Source organism: Nomascus leucogenys, unplaced genomic scaffold (assembly GCF_006542625.1).
Source record: "Nomascus leucogenys isolate Asia unplaced genomic scaffold, Asia_NLE_v1 Super-Scaffold_258, whole genome shotgun sequence".
Taxonomy (NCBI): Eukaryota; Metazoa; Chordata; class Mammalia; order Primates; family Hylobatidae; genus Nomascus; species Nomascus leucogenys.
Window position 1 is genome coordinate 3,157,400 of NW_022095769.1, and position 16,340 is coordinate 3,173,739.

A 16,340-nucleotide genomic window follows, 5' to 3' on the forward strand; every position below is an offset into this window, starting at 1 on the left:
AGGAGAAATACCTGAGCTACTACCATGCAACAGATATGTGCAACCACTAAAAGTGGTGTTTGTAGAATAATATTTATATAATGATTATGGAAAGATGTTAATAGTTTGTTAAGTGAAAAAATAAGGTTATAAGACAGTACATACAGTGAGCTCCCACTTTTTGAAATGTATGTATATGTGTGCAAAGGAAAAAGACTACAATTCTCTTCACCAAAACGTGTATAATTTTTATAATTAAAAATAAGCAATGAAAGTTACTTTTCAGAAAGCTTGGAAACAATACAGCTCCTGGAACATCAAGTAATTAGAAACAACCTAAATGTCTAATTACATGGGATTGGTTTAATAAATTATAGTACATCCATATGATGGAATGCAGCGCAGCCATTAAAAATCATGTTGTCAGTAGAGGAGTCATTATTGTCATAGGAAAATGTGCATGATATATTAAAGGGAAAAGGCAGGATACAAAACATATGGAAAGGACATATACCAAAATGTTACCAGTGGCTTTTTCTGTGTTATAAGATTATGGGTTGCTTTTTTTCCCCTTTGTGCTTTTCTATATTTCCTAAGTTTGCTGTTTGAACATGTTACTTTTTAAAATGAAAGATCGTTGGTTGTTTTTGTTTTTTCAAATGAGCATGCTAGAAGTTGTGACATTAAATAATTGTTGAGTGTTAACAGCTCAGAATACATGAGAATCCGCAGTAACATGAGAACGTGTCAGGAGCAAACAGCAAAACAGCATCATGTGTTTGTAAAGGTCGGAGTGTCCCTTACAATATGCCAACCAGACCTGGGAAGACTCCCTGATCTGTCCCTGGAGCAGTGTTAGGAACAGTAGCCAATCTCAACACTGTGGCCTATTTGGAATCTGACCCCACTCAGCATCGTTCCTGTTGTCCCTCTTTTTTGTCCAGGCCTTCCTATGTATCTCCCTCTTCCTTATGTTCTTTTTTGAAGGTAATGCTAATGTCTGATTCAACTCTGTGTTCTCACTCTTCCAGCCTCTAGGATCTGGCATGGTACTTTTCACACAGAAATGCTCAACAAATACATTTATTCTTAATATAATGCATATTATTACTAGTAAATACTTGTTAAATAAATTTGAAAATAACTAAATTTAAAGCTAAAGGTCACAATGCTTTCTATCATAATGCCTTGGATTTTGTGCCCTGTTTGCCCAGGGCAGCCCGTTTAACTAACATTTTCAAGGATAACTTTCTAATGATCTAAGTGAGAAACTTTTATTTGGTTTTAATTGTTGAGTTTCCATAATCCATTAAATATAATTTGGACTCTGTGAATAAAATTTCTCGTATATTTTCCGAGTACTAAAAATACATTAGCTATGCTGGAGCTCATCTGCCATTTCTCTGTTCAGTGATTGATACACTCTTCTGAGGTTTTACTGCAATTTGTCCACATTAACTTGGCTTCTTTTTCTCTTGCTTTTTCTTTTTTTTACTGTTGTCTGAAAACGTAACTATTTCCCTCTTCCAAGTTGTAACATGCTCTGCTAATTGTCTACCAGCGTTCATTCTACCTTATTTCTTTTTCTTTTTTGTTTTTGTTTTTGAGACAGAGTCTTACTCTGTTGCCCAAGCTGGAGTGCTTTGGTGTGATTTTGGCTCACTGCAATCTCTGCCTCCTGGGTTCAAGCGATTCTCCTGCCTTAGCCTCCTGGATAGCTGGGATTACAGGTGCATGCCACCACGCCCGGCTAATTTTTGTATTTTTGGTAGAGACGGGTTTTTGCCATGTTGGCCAGACTGGTCTCGAACTCCTGACCTCAGGTGATCTGCTCGCCTTGGCCTCGCAACGTGCTGGGATTACAGGCGTGAGCCACCATGCCCAGCCATTCTACCTTATTTCTTACTTATAGAACCCTTATTTCACAGAGGCTATGTGCCCAGCCGAAAAGTGCAGAGGGCAGGTTTTTCTAATAAGGACATGAGACACAGTTCTGACATCAAGGTGTAAAGTGAAGTCACTAGAAGAACTGTCTCTCCAAAATAAGAAAGTTGAGAAAGGCTTTTGCCCCTCATGTCTTCACCTTTGCTTTTGTTCTTTCACCTTCTTCCTGCCTAGAATATAGACCTGCGGCCTATAGGTACAGCAGCCACTTGCTCAGAGATACTATGTCTTACCCATGGCAACAATCAATAAGTAGCAAAGCTAGAAGAACATAAATATCCAGTCCACTCTTTCTGTTATACCTTGAGTGTAACTGTCAATGAACTTCCCTTTATTGCAGATTCTAGTAATTTTCCCACCCCCAAATGAACCACATATCAAATGAAATGGGTCTAAATATATATGCATACACAAATATGCATAATACAATTCAGCAAACATTTCAGTCTCTTCCTGTGCAAGCTCTGTGCTAAGAAATAAAGAGGAGAGCAAGACTATCCCTGCCCTCTGGTGGCTTATAAATAGATTTATGTGCAAAAGTAATGAAGGTAGAATATGCTAATTTTATAATGTAGCAAGAGAACAAAGTAATGTAAGGTCCATCTTGAATGGGAAATTCTACAAAAAACTTTAAGAAGGTGGTAGGCTTTGAAGTACAGTCAGCAGTTTAAAATGAGGAAAGATAATGCCAGGCAGATAATGAACCATGAGCAAAGATATGAAAGGAGACATTCAAAGGGGTGTCTTGGGTAGAGTTCAGTGGTAGGCTATGGCTAGAGCATAGGCTGCATAGGTAGGAACGGGAGAAGATAAAATTGGAAAAATAATTTGGGTACGGACTGTGAAGATTATGTTCAACCTTTATTTTGAAGGTGATAGGCAGCTGTGAAGTTTTTTTAAAAAATCACAGATTGACTTAGTCAGGTTTATATTTTGGGAGGAAAGGGTGATTAGAGAGAAGATTAGGAGATGCTTGCCATGGTGTTGGTGAGCAGTGGTGAGGACCTTTCAATGTCAGTGGACCTTTCAATGGAGAGATGGACTGGAGAGAGCATTTTACCTTTAAAAATAATGAAACAGGCCGAGCGCGGTGGCTCACGCCTGTAATCCGAGCACTTTGGGAGGCCGAGGCTGGCGGATCACAAGTTCCGGAGATCGAGACCATCCTGGCTAACATGGTGAAACCCCGTCTCTACTAAAAATACAAAAAAATTAGCCGGGTGTGGCAGCAGGCGCCTGTAGTCCCAGCTACCCGGGAGGCTGAGGCAGGAGGATGGTGTGAACCCGGAAGGCGGAGCTTGCAGTGAGCCAAGATTTCGCCACTGCATTCCAGCCTGGGTGACAGAGCGACACTCTGTCTCAATAATAATAATAATAATAATAATAATAATAATAATAATAATAATGAAAGAAGGATGAGCTGGATACAAAACATCATTGTGGAATATTGTTCCTGAAAATCTTTTAAAATAGGGTGGCTAACTATCTGTCTATCTTGAACAAGTTACATATTTATATCTAGAGAGGTAGGGAATTGGCCCAAATGATTTCTTGAGGGTTCATTCTTTGCTTTTGGGTAATTAGAAAACATATGCAAATGGGTAGTTCCTTCTATACTCCAGTGGGATTCTTGGTTAGCTAAGTGTTGCTTGTTTCTCTCCATTCTGTTGGAGACTGCTAGCCATGTTACTGATTAGTATCACATCCTCTAAAAAATGTTGGAGAAATTCTGGGACCTCACATACTAAGGGTGCTCATTATCTGGATGCCTGTCATTGGCTTGGCTGGCCTAGGCCTGGAAGCATAGATTTCCACCAGAAACAGAAAGCATTTGACAAATAATATGTTCAATAATCACTGCCTTCTGCTGCTCCTTGCCCAGCATAACAGTTAAATGAGAGTTTTGAAGTATCTAGGAATTTTATTCATTATTGTTCTTTTAATTACCACTATTACTGATAGTAAGAAATGCTTTTTCTTTAAAAAAAATCGGTGGCGGTAGAGATGGGATCTCACTGTGCTGCCCAGGCTGGTCTCAAACTCCCAGGCTCAAGCAATCCTTCTGCCTTGGCCTCCCAAAACATTGGAATTACAGGTGTGAGCCACCACACCCAGCCAAGAAATCCTTTCTCTTTTGATAAAAACTTGTATGATTTTTTTCTCCCTGATTGCGTTTTCTTTGCCTTAGTAAGATTTTTTTTTTTTTTTTTTTTGAGACGGAGTCTCGCTCTGTCACCCAGGCTGGAGTGCAGTGGCGTGATCTTGGCTCACTGCAAGCTCCACCTCCCGGGTTCACGCCATTCTCCTGCCTCAGCCTTTCCGAGTAGCTGGGACTACAGGCGCCCGCCACCACGCCCGGCTAATTTTTTGTATTTTTAGTAGAGACGGGGTTTCACCATGGTCTCGATCTCCTGACCTCGTGATCCGCCCGCCTCGGCCTCCCAAAGTGCTGGGATTACAAGCGTGAGCCACCGCGCCCGGCCTGCCTTAGTGAGATTTTTAAGAGAAACTTACTTTCTTTTTTATATTGCAGTAACCATTAGGAGTTATAAAGTTCAGGCCAAATAATTTACTTTTATTTAACATTTATAAGTGTGCTGGGCACTATGAGTTTCTACTATGTTATAGGTTTTTATAGCAACTTATTTCCAGGAGAGTAAAGAAAAAATTTACTTTTGAAAGACATCCTTGTCTAGAAGTATCCGTTTAATCTTAAGATAATATTACTGATTTATTATACCTCCCAGAATAGACTTAGGGGCTTTTTAAGGTATACAGAGAACCAATAAGATCATTTAATTAATACTTAAGGCTGAGTTTTTCCTGATGACATGTTCTTGAATCGTTACTCTGTTATTTGTGGTTCATGAGAGACTGTTTCTTGGTAATAATAGATATCATCGATAGGAAACTCATCCTTTTTTCCTTTTGGCTTTATTTTTATTCCTGGGTTATCTTGCATGCCTTTGGATCTCTTGCCTCATGAAATATCCTGGTAATTTTGTTTTCAGGGTTTTTTTAACCTTTGGATTACTAAAAGACTATGAGATTATTTGCCCATTTAATAGATGGTTATCATATTGGTTATCATATAAGGGATATTTTAGATACTTGGTCATAAGCTTTCTTATCAAGCCTTTAAAATGTTTATTAAAAGAGAGGAGTCATCTCAAAAACAATATTCAGAATTTTGTTCATTTATTTGCTTGTTTGTTTGTTTGTTTGTTTATTTTTTGAGACACGGTCTCACTCTGTCACCCAGGCTGGAATGCAGTGGTGTGATCACTGCTCACTGCAGCCTCAACCTCCCAGGCTCAGGTGATCCTCCCACTTCAGCCTCCTCTGCAGCAGGGACTACAGGCTCATGCCACTACACCCAGCTAATTTTTGTATTGTTTGAAGAAATGGGGTTTCACCATGTTGCCCAGACTGGTCTCAAACTCCTGGGCTCCAGTGATCCACCCACCTTGGCCTCCCAGGGTGCTGGGATTACAGATGTGTGCCAAACCACACCTGGCCCAGAATTTTAAAATTACTGGTCCAGTCAAGCTATGGAGCAACGTCATTGACTACCATGATCTACTGCTGTTTCTTATGTCCAGAATACTCTGATGGAGAAAATAATTAGCATCTCCAAGTTTGTCATTATGTTCCCAGTTGAAAAAAGTCTTCTCCAATTCTTTCTTTCTTTTTTAAACTAGAGACAGGGTTCTCTGTGTTGCCCAGGCTGGTCCCAATCCCTATTATTTTACATTAATTTAAATGTCATGCTAGAGGCTCTAATTAAATTGTCTACTCCAGGACTATAGAAAGGGTGTGGCAGGTGAAGATTGTCCCAAAAAGGATTCCTCTGGACATGAGAAGACCTTGGGATTTATGGCTGAAGTGCTTCTGCAATGTACCTTTGAATCTGTAGGTACTAGAAATAACTGAGATCCAGCTCCAGTTTCACACTCCTGATCAATTCCTTTTGCCATTCCAGTCTATTTCTTCTGTTTTGTTCACTTTCTCAGAGAACCATCTACATAAAGCCCAAAACCTCATGTATTCAAAAGTTATTCTTACTGTTATGTGTACTTCTTTAAAGGTTCATTTCTCCTTCTTGTTTCCACTTCAAGATGGTTATTTACATTAAGTTGGGAATTCTCGAGACTTTGAATAAATTGAAGCTAATAATAGAAACCTTAATTTTTAAGAAAGCTAATTTTTTTTCCCTGAAGCAAGGTCTTGCTCTGTCTTGTGCAGGCTAAACAGTGGTGCAATCATGACTCACTGCAGCTTCAACCTCCCATGCTCCAAGCGATCCTCCCACCTCAGCCTCCAGACTAGCTGGGACTATAGGCACATGCCATGCCTGGCTAATTTTTAAATTTTTTTTGTAGAAATGAAGTCTCACTATGTTGCCCAGGCTGGTCTTGAACTCCTGGCCTCAAGCAGTCCTCCTGCCGTGGCCTCCCAAAGTGCTGGAATTACAGATGTGAGCCACCACGCCCAGTCACAGAAAGCAAAGATTTTTAAAAGGACAGTTATGAATACAAATACAACCATTTGTATTATCCCTACATTACTCCAAACACGAGAGCCTAATTGTGATGGTGATGACAGCAAATTGTGTAAGTAGCTTAGTGTGTCAGAAAAGCCAAGTGAATGAAAATATCAGTCTTGATGTAATTATAAGTGAGACCTCTTAAGTGGGCCACCCAGCATGAAATCAAAGTAAGCCAGCCTCCTGCTTTGGGTATAAGATAGTTACCATCTGAGGTCAAAAAGAAATTATGTTCTTGATATAGTATTGCACCATGAGGTGTATTATTGAATTTGGGTTGGTGAGAGTAGAGCTTTTCTCTGAAACATCTGTTTGCTGTCAGGGCAGCATGGCAAAAGGGATGGACCAGTGGTCTGTTTCAATATGGCAATTCCTACAAAAGAATGTAGAAATATGAATGCCTTCCTAGGGGCTTATGGGCTTATGAATTATGGTGCTTTACATGAAATCTAAAAATCATTGGTATTGTTCATGTGTCATAATGAAAGCTTATTTGCGCTTTTCTGGTGCCATTAAGTCTTTTTACACTATTACGCTTTCTAAATCTTTTCATTTTATTGATACTTCTATTTTTCATCATTTTTCTCTCATACCTGTTGATTGCATTTTTTTCTTGATTTAACTCCATTTTATTTTATTCTTGAAGTACTTTAGTTTCTACCTCCACCCTTTGATTGCTTCTCTGTTTTTGCTGACTTGTATGATGCCTTCTAACTTAATGTCTCATGAGAGTTTAATATTTGTTCTAGTTTCAGCCATTAATAAGCATAAAACACATATCCATGCTGAAAAACTCAACTATATTCTTATTTGAATTATTTCAGACCTCGAAGTGACCTGAAGTTACTTCAGTTCCTTTTGTTTGCAGATAAAGATACTAAGATGTAGAAATGTTAAGCAACTTGCCTATTATCATTTGTTTTCAAGTTTTATTTAACTTTTGGTACATGAAAATTATTCATATCCAAGTATATTTATTTCAAAAGGAAATTTTTATGAACATTTTATATGACCAGCTTACTGGTCTAAGTATAGAATTATGCTTTGCTGGTCCAAACCTTTGAGCACTTTATTTCTTCATCTTTAAAATTGTTCCTATTATACAATTTGATTTCTTAATTTAATTCAATTTTTTAAATGTTTAATGCCATGTTTGTGATAGTTCTGTTTGGGAATTGACCCCTAGAAAAGAAATGAAGGTCAACTGATCATCATTTAAGTTTAGTCTTTATTTTATGTTCATCATTTTTATATCAACATTGAGATAATTTTTTTTCTCAATTATCATACAAGGGATTGGTGATTTTTCATAGGTTTATTTCCAGTGGGAGTCCCTTCTCTTCATTCAGCCTTGTCAACAGATGAATGCCCATGAACATCCATCTGAGCATAGAGTTAAGGATCATCATTCAGTATGGCTTGGAGAGGCTGGCACTTTTCGCTCCTGCATGAGCATCTGGGCCTCAGATTGTCATGGCCAGGATATGACTGTCAGCCTTGCCCACGATCCAGGGGCTGGATTCCTGCCACAGGTTGGATGTGATAAGGGAGAAGATGAAGGATCAGATTGGGATTTTTTTCCACAAAGGTTACTAGGGGAGATAAGATCTGTATGAAATAAGGATGCTATAAAAGAAATAGTGATAGATACCATAAGGAAGATGTGGTTTCAGTGTTATGCAAGTTGGGGAAAGAGAGAGCTGATTTTTAGCTGTCTGATCAATAGCTCATCTTAGTGTGGTGGTCTCTGTCATGTGAACATTCTTTTGAGGTTCATATTCAAATGAACATTAGGTAGAATGCCTGCCAATTGCTTTAACTATTCTTCATCCATTCATTTATCATTGAGGACCTACTATGTGCACGACCTTAGACTAGTACTGGGGACACAGAGACGAAGCTGACAAAACCCTTAGCCACACAGAGCTCATATTTTATTGGGGCCGATATGTTATATAATGTCAAGCCATGGTAAATGGTCTGAAACTAAACACAACAAAAAAGACTGAAAGGCAGAGAGAGAATGACTAAAAAGGGTGACAGTAGATCTCTTTGGGAACAGGGTGATTAGAGGAGGCCTCTGAGCAGAAACCTGAATGAAATGAGAGATCAAGCCATGGGTTGATCTAAGGGAGGAGCATTCCAGACACAGGGAATAGCAGATGCAAAGGCTCTGAGGTAGAACCCATCTCTGAGTGTTCAGGGAATAATCAAGAAACTTATGTGGCTAGAGCCACATCTGTGCGGCTAGAGTGAGATAGAGTGTTAGGAAATGAGATTGAAGACACAGAAAGGACTAAGTCACTGAAGCCATAGTAAGATATTTGGATTTTATTTTGCATATCATGGGAAGCAACTAGTGAGTTTTAAGCAACAGACTGGCATAATATAACTTACATTTCTAAAAGAATTCTCTAATTATTCTTTGTAGAATTGATTTTAAGGGGGATAGGAGTGGAAGAGGGGGAGAGACTAGGGTGAAGTATACTGGATGATCCACAGGAGATGGGAGGAAAACATTAGCATATATGTATATACAGGTCGAGTATCCCTTATCCCAAATGCTTGGGACCAGATGGGTTTTGGGTTTCAGATTTTGGAATATTTCCATATGCTTAAAGAAATATCTTGGGGATGGGATCCAAGTCTAAACATGAAATCCATTTATGTTTCATATATGCTTTATATGCATAGTCTGAAGGTAACTTTATACAAGATATTAAATAATTTTGTACATAAAACAAAGTTTGTGTTAAGTACTTATGAGTAGAAGTTTCCACTTGTGGCACCATATCAGTGCTCAAAAAGTTTCAGGTTTTGGAGCATTTTGAATCTTGGACTTTTGGATTAGGGATGTTCAACCTGAATATGAGAAATAAATTAAGCTTTTGTAATATTAATGAATTATTAGTATCATATATAAGATCTGTAAGTATACACAGTAAATGGATAGTTGTGTCTAATAAAAATTTACAGCTGGGGAAATCAATTTTAAAAAGTTTGAAAACCACTGTTCTACATGAGAGATAATGCTGGCTGTTCATTGGCTTCCAACATCTTTTCTTTGGAAATTGTCATAATTATTTTTGTGCTTTTATTCTTTTTCTTATCACTATGTAGCAGTGGTTCTTCATTGCCATAAAAATGAGCATGCACAGGGAAGCACACATGCACATTTGCATATAATTTCAGAGTGTTCACAGATACCACATTAAGAATCTTGACTGTAGAGGATCATTTCAGAGCATGCTCAACCCCAGGGATATAACATTTATCCATTTTTCTGAATGTTCCAGCATTTCTATCCCTGTTTTTGTCAATCCTAAGATTATTATATGAGTACAAATTTTTTATTTACTTCTTAAACCTGGAATTCTGACTTGCTAGTGAGGGCAGTTTGTTTTAGTTATATTTTGCTATCCATTCATTTGTCATTGAACTATCTTGAGGCTTAGAACAATAATACCAAATCTAGTATTTCTCTCACAGTATAGGCATCCTATTTCTCTCTGTTTCCTAGAATGTTGCCTGGGATGTCAATATTAATATATATTGACAAAGGTCCTTATGACAGCCAAACAGGAATTAGAAGCAATGTTTTTATAATCCATGATGTGATTTTTAACATGGATCCCAGACATCTGGCTATGTGTTGCTTTCATCAAAGAAACTGACATTCCTCTCTACTTTCGTGGTTACACCTCAGGCTCTTGGGTAGAAGTGGGAGTTGAGATCAGGCGTTTTTCAAGTATTCCTCAGATTTTTTTAAAATAATTTTTGTACTTTTCTAAGTGAGGGAACATAGCAGATTTTACCTGCCTTTTAGAAACTACCTAATTGCCCAACATTGTGGGAAACTTCCAGCCTATTTTTTTATGTCTGTCCAACCCTAGATACAATTGACACCATAAAATGTTAATCTTTTAGAGATTTCCCTCAGTGTACACTGTGATAATTTCCTACTTAAAGAGTTTAGCCACCTACTTTCTTTTCCCTCCCTGTTTGCTGAGGCCTTTGGTTTCAAAGTATAATTAAAATTAATTGCTAATAATAAAATGCAGGATGCAGGTCCACTGTGATGGTCAGATGAAAGATTATTTTTTTCTTTCAATGTTGTTGAATTTCTATAAGGGAGGACACAAGAAACTCCACCAAAATAAACGGTGATTTGACTTTATAGGTGTTTTCTTTCCAAGTCTTTTGTCCCTTCTACCTATAAAGCCTGTTAATGTTTGGAGGCAGTATGGATATGATGCAAAAATGATATAAAGGAAAATCGACTGTCATTTTGTTTCCGAGAGAACATGATGCCCCTGTATATAAACTATGACATAAAGAAGTGAGAACAATTTCTTCTTTGTTTACTCTTTGCTGTTTAACTTTTTGCAATTCATCTTTCTTTTTCAACGGTCTAAGACAAGATAATGAAAACTGTAATTTCAGTTTATTCCTTTTAAAAATTAACTTGAATTAGAGACGAATACTCACAAATTCATTTTTTAAAGTCAACTCATAAAGTTTCCATCAACCTTAGTTTTGCTTTTAAATCACATACTTTATTTTAAAAAATGTATCCCATTATTATAAACTTTCTTATTAAAGTCTTTGCTTGGGATTTGTTGTACCAAACTTAGCAGACATCCCCCACCTCCCCACCATCACACACATAGTCCCTTTAAAAAATACAGAGCCCTATAGTTTAAATTGATTATACTAACTCTGTTGATATTGCCTGTGTCTGCTTTATAACCTGAAGTTTGTAAATTATTAGAAGAGAGTCTGAATCATAATAGATTGATGCTAAGAAGTCAGATAATTTCAGAATCTTGTGGGAACTTTCTAGTTTCTACTCTTTTATCTCCTCAGAAGACTTTTTCATGAAAGACAGGGATTAGTGACGACTTTCTAATGCAGAGTTGGTCTTTAGTTTTTTTGTTTAAAAATGACATTTTGAACATGTAGTGCATAATGCATTGGAAGGTCTGTTGCCAAGCAGCTTGAAACCTAGGGGGCATTGTTGAATTTGAAGGAATAGTGGGTTCAGGGAAGGGACCAAAAGAAAACTTGAGAAAAATAGAGTAAGACTGAAAGTGTTCCATGATAATTAGAATAAAAATTGGATATCAGAACTTCACGGGTCAGCTTCTGTTCACACATTTAGCCTTCACCTTGCAAAGAATGGGATGTATCAGGTAATTAGGTCAAATCAATGATTATATATCTTTAACTCAAGTGGAAGGGGCTGTAATTGTGATGAAATTTGTCTGAAGGGGAACGCATGGGGAATCTTGTCAAAGGTCATGAGTTCAAAGGGGAAATTAAGTTCAAGGTTCGGTTCCTGTTCACACCAGCCGCGCCCCCCCACCCGCCCACCGCCCCGCCACCAATAGTGCATAACAAGAAACCAAGCAACCCATATTTCTATAAACAAGTGATTTTATCATTTTGGAACAAGAAGATTTTTTCTCATCCATATCCCTTTAGGAATATAGAATTAAAGTAGTTATACCTCCGTAATGGAGCATTTTCTCCTGATGTAGACAGAAAGAAAACCTCTAGTATTATATTCCTGGCTTGTTGGTTTCTTCTGCTTTGTTACTGATCACACAGAAGACACCCAGCTGCATGGAATGCAAATAAACAGCCCACCTCCAAGATATCATGTGGCCAAGTATCTCCTAATGCAAATTCCTGACTTGTTTACAGAATAACAATAAAATGTTATAAGTTTAAGATTGGAGGCAATGAAGAGACAGCTAAGAAAGTTGTTTGGGGGTCTCTCTCTCTCACTCTGTTTTCCTGAATTCAGTTTCCCCTTAAACTTGACAAAGTGGAACAAAAATTCACCCTTGCCTTTGTCATTCTTCTGAAACAAAGGGTCTATTCTCTCTGTTAATGCATATAGAACTTCCATTAAGGTTGACCGTAAGTTCTTGCATGGAATGAAAAAAGAAATAGCCCACAAATCTTTTCTTTACCCTGGTATTATTTTTAAAGGACAAACAATAAGAACATAGTTTCACATAGTGTTATAGAAACCCTTGCAGAGGAGACACAGCCTTTAAGACCCAAAGGCCTTTAAACATGAATTCTATGTCATCCTAATACATTCTTTTCTATAAGATTGTTCTAGTAAGTGTTTTAAGAAAGAGAAGTATATGCAAGAAAACAAATTACTTAATTATTTAAGACAAATCAAGAAAATTCTTGCAAATATTAAAAGTTTTTTTTCACCCAATCAGATTTTACCTTTGCACTTCATATAGTGACAATATTACTGATTGGAAAACAAGAAGCATAACTGGTAAAAGGAAAACTGGCAATCTGTTTTCTCTACAGTAGAGTCTGTGTGTTTGGACATGTAACCACACATGCACTGGAGCCCAAACTGGGCTAATGGCTAAAATCGTATTTTAATGTTAAATGTGATTCATGTAACTGAATACAGAAGTATTTCAAATATAAACACAAGTAGCCAAACCCCAGATGCTTGTGTCTTCCTTAGAAAGATTTTTGTACAAATAGATTCTTGCCATAAAATAGGACAAGAAAGCATCTGATGAAAGCCTACCCATATTTTTGCTCATGATTTTCCTTGTATTTATCATGGCTGGTGCTTGGATAGGCTTATCCTGGGGTTTCTTCTTGAACAGCTCTATCTTTTTGTGTCAGAATATATGTGATTTCTGTCTGTAAACTCTAAAATACTTGCCGAATTTTAACAGAAAAATAATCTCTGACCCGGATCGTGATTGATAAACTATTTTGGAATAACCAGGCCCGTGAGTGAAGATCCTAGGAGGCAGGTGCCTCGCTTAACTGAATGGGTTTGGGAGGGAGGAATTAAAGGGCAGGGGCACTTCACACTTTGGTTAAACTCTAGCAACTAAAATTTCTACGCTGGTAAAATTTAGAAGTTCAAGGAATAGCACTGCCATGATATTAATGACCTTTGGGGGCATATAGAGTTCAGAGTTCATTTTCTATTTACAACATCCCTTGCTGCTCCACCTCTTACCCTTACCCTTCCCTCCTCCCCCCAAAAAAAGCAATTATTTAGGGCATTGTGACATTCAGCCTGGCTAATTTTTATACAAAAAAATAGAGTCAGTGGAAAATATAGCAGTTACGTATTGGTAATGGATAGAACTGGGGATGCCCAACGTGGGGAGAGGGTATCTCCTGAGCAGTTCAAAGTTCATTCTTTGTTCACATATAATGAAAAGTCTTCAGTTATCAGGTATTTAAACCCAAATCAGCAGTTCCATATCCATAACCTGAGCTGAGTGTTCCTCCATCTAATGGCCATGCTGCTGTCGTTTGCAGTGAGTTGGGTGACACTCGATTTGTACTCCGAGACGGGAACAGATGGGCTTTCATTGTGAGACTCCGCCTGTATGCAAATGTGAACGGAGTTTCACCCGATCCCGGGGTCTGACCTGACCGTGCACATGCATTTACTCAACGTGGCTCAGCCTGGGGGGGCGGCGAAGGGGGAATAAAAAATGGCAATCGGATAGTACCAGCGGCAGGTCAAGTTTACCATCCGTCTTTCAGTGGGACTGAGATGGCAACACAGTTATTTAGTTTCAGTGTTGATGTGCGTTGCAATAAACTCCATCATTTCACCTGTTTATGAACCCAGCCTCGTATGAGATCTCTGTGAAATCAAACAAAGCTGGCAATCAACTCTCTTGTTTCCAGCAGAATAGGGGATTATGGACTTTTTTTTTTTTAAGCATCTTTAATTGTTCCCCTGCCTTACATACATAAATCAATATTTTTTTCTCTAGCCCTTTTATTTCTTACATTGAAATTATTATTTTCTGATTTGGAGGAAACAAAATACATTTTCCCCAAGTGCTTTTTGTTTCAAATTAAGAAATATGATCATTAATGTCAGAATAAACAACCAGCATTTTAGATGTCGATTAACTGTTTTGCATGTACATAGCAATGTACAGTCTCTAATAAATCTTACAATTAAATGTGCAGTCCTTCATTAGAGTGAAAATATGAACAGCTGTAATCATACACATTCTATTGACAGAGAGAAATTTAGTTTCATTTGTAATTTTTCACATTGGGAAAGAATGAGAGATGAATTGGAACCACAATTGTTTCTGTAACTGTGGAGTTTTTCTTCACATGTACAGGAAGACAACAAACCAGTGTCTCTGACTTCAGGGTCTAACAGCAGTGATTTGCCTCAATTTTCTTCTCTCATGAAAGTAAATTTCTCTTGGGAAACATATAAGCCTTTGGCTAGAAAACCCGTAGGACAGACACCCCAAACTATAACAAATAACGAATTGATGCATTTCTTCAGTACATCTGTTCCTTAAGGGGTTTTGTTAACTGATGTCTGGAACTGGCATAAAAGAAAGAGTTGCTAAGAATATAGTGAAAGTTGGCACATGCAGCAAAAACTGCTTTTGATAAAAGATATTGCTTTTGATAATTCATACATATTGCTCAGAATGGAAAGAGGGTCTTTCGAAGTAGTATTTGTGCAAGTGCAGGCAAAACCAAGACAGGCTTCCCTCAAAAATGGTGCCAAATTGTCATTGCCCAAAGATTCCTTTCCACCTTCCCTTATTCCAAACCTCATTAAAGGTGCAAGGCCAACATACTAAGACAGCATTTTCAAGCAGTTCTAGAGAGTTAGGCTCGAAATTATTCCAAATAGAAATAAATGGTCAGGACTAGAACTAGCATTTGTCTACTAGGCACCTAGTAGTAGCTGACAGACATAATAAAGAATAAAGAGTTGCATGACAGTATAGCAGGTATTTAAAATGTCATACTCTTCTCCTTGGCTATTGAAAATGGATTTGATTATCTTTCTTGGTCTCTGAATGTGTATTTCCAAATAGATGGGAGGTTTCAAGAGAGTATATATGTGGACATATATGTATATATACATACCAACACATATGTATATATTTATATCTGTGCATAGAGACCCTTCCTTATACAAACAAGGTTTTATGTGAATGCAGGATTTTGTGTCCACATAAGCCTTTGCTTATGGTTGAATTATTACAGGCCACCTTAAGTTAAGGATATTATTTATATCCTTAGAAAATTTACTTGAGAATTGTCAAGGCCATGCTTACCGGGAAATTCAAAACATTTATTTATGTTAGAAGCAGGGGACTCATATGTTCTAAGTTTAACAAGAGGCTTAACAAAGTTATATTCTGGCATGAGTAAGCTCCTAAAGTCTTTTTTTTAATATAGTGAAAAAGTAACATGAAAATATTTACAATACAAATATCGTAACCAAGTTATTAGAACCACTACTTATAGTTGTTTTTTGCTTTAGTAAAATGATGCATTTTTTAAAGTGTTATCTAAAACCCGCTTGAGATTTGGAAATCAGCAGTTTCTTTTTTTAGTGTCATATTGAAAGTAATACCATGAATTGGGATGAAAATGCTTGTTTTTTAAAGTTCTTGAGGAAGAAAAAACCCATACACCATCAGTTACCCCGATCAGAGCTCTCAGGTATCGAAAAAAATGATACTTTTCATGTCTTTATGAAATCTATGAAAGTTTATTTTTCTCAAGTGATTGTGTCATGAAGTACTTGTCAACAAGGAGGAACTGAGCTCAAATAAACAATAATAATAATAATAACAAACATTTATATGGCTTTTGTTATGTATCAAGGACTCTTGTAAGTGCTTTATGTATATTAACTCATTTAATCCTGGCAAAAATCCCATGAGGCATAGTTCCTATTTTTATCTCCATTTTACAGATAAGGAAAATGAAACTTGCCCAAAGGTTAAATAGCTTCTCCCTAGAACAGAAAATGAAAAACTGTGAGAAATTAGGACCCAGACTTTTAGAAAGAGCTTCCATG

The 16,340-nt window shown here is 37.4% G+C and overlaps 1 protein-coding gene across 2 annotated transcripts in view; it reads left to right on the top strand.

Moving 5' to 3' along the window:
- SKAP1 (src kinase associated phosphoprotein 1) overlaps window positions 1–16,340 on the top strand; it is a 312,702-nt gene that overhangs the window by 114,425 nt on the left and 181,937 nt on the right. The gene's annotated exons all lie outside the window — the stretch shown is intronic.